At 37.8% G+C, this 1,503-nt stretch overlaps 1 pseudogene; it reads left to right on the top strand.

Moving 5' to 3' along the window:
- The first annotated feature begins 797 nt into the window (after positions 1–797).
- On the top strand, positions 798–1,503 carry LOC120258710 (annotated as a pseudogene).

The raw sequence follows: 1,503 nt of genomic DNA, 5'->3' as shown, positions 1-1,503 counted from the left end.
TTTTATGCCCCTCTACTTTGTGTATTCACTTGAGCACAATGGAGGTTGCCACACACCCACATGTCTTTGAGCACAACTTGTGTCTTCACCTTTGTTCGATCCAAGAACTTCATCAACAATCATGTCCACGATCCACTTTTACTTCTCTCTTCCAAATTTGTCTCCACAACCCTCAATGCAAAAAAGAACACAAATACACACGAATGAGCTATAAAATCTGATAAAAGTAATGCTCAATGTAAGAAAAGTATATTTCGTATTACTTATATACAAGCACTTATGAGCAGTGTTTTAAGACAACAAACACCACTAAATGCCAGAATTTTTCCTAAAAACGCATTTCCTTCAGCGGCATTAGTTTGCCCAGCATTTTCTTTTGTGTTTTCCAAAATCACCATGTAGTGATTTATAGGTGTTTCTAAATGCCGCCAAAGGTCAATTAAAATGCCTGGATGACCTAATATGCCATAGTGCCCATGCTCATTATCCATTCATCCCATGTGCATCTCTTTCACGGTGGGACCTATCCCTTTGGATTGTTTTTTTTTAAATCATGCATGTAGGCATGCAAGCATGCAAACTCTTGCATACTTTTCATTTTCTTTCTCTCTCTCTCCAACCTCTTTTTCTCTCTCTCTAAAAACCTCATGCAAGAACATGAAAGGGAAGCGGAGATCTATGAATCAAAGCGGTGATCGGGGGAGATAGGTACGATAAGGCTTCCGATCTGCCGGGAAGTGAGATCATTGCGGGTTATTTAAAGAATCAATAGGGCTGAGGGAACATTGCTTTGCCGGATGTTTGACCTCTTCATTGAGCTTTGTGCATACCTTTCGTGTTATTATCATGGTGTATGATTATTCTGGATATGAGCAATACACTATTAAGCCCAGTGAGTATTAAACCTATGCAGACATCGAAGTAGTATATGATTGTCTGAAGACACAATATACTACAAAAAGATGAGGATCTAATCATATATGGTCAATCTGTCGGTAGTTGTCCAACCGTTGATCTTGCCCTAGTGTCTTCCAAACTTAAAACTGCAGTTCTACATAGTAGTATCCTTTCTGGTCTCTGATTGCTAAGTCCTATCAAATGCTCATAATGGTTTTACATTTATATGAATATTGACAATATTGGCTCGGTGAACTGTCCTATTTTGGTTATTCATGGTTCAACAAATGATGTTGTTGATTACTCCCATAAGAAACAACTTTGGTGATTTGCAAACAAAAATATGAACCTCTCTGGATTATAGGTGCTGGCCATGGCAATGTGGAACTTTACCCTAAGTACATAAGACATTTGAAGAAATTTGTGTTCATAATCAGTAAAAAGAATTATGAAAGAACCAACATGGATACAACACAGGCTAACATCAATGGCCAAAGTCAACATATTGCATTTTGGGCCTTTGCTTGTACAAATGCAGACATTGACTTCAATGAATCACCAACAAGAAGTTTTGGCAATCAGTTTAAAAGGCTTATTGATGAATGA

Source organism: Dioscorea cayenensis, chromosome 4 (genome assembly GCF_009730915.1).
Source record: "Dioscorea cayenensis subsp. rotundata cultivar TDr96_F1 chromosome 4, TDr96_F1_v2_PseudoChromosome.rev07_lg8_w22 25.fasta, whole genome shotgun sequence".
Lineage (NCBI taxonomy): Eukaryota > Viridiplantae > Streptophyta > Magnoliopsida > Dioscoreales > Dioscoreaceae > Dioscorea > Dioscorea cayenensis.
The sequence above is the reverse complement of the archived record's forward strand: the minus strand, read 5'-3'. Positions and strand labels throughout refer to the sequence as shown.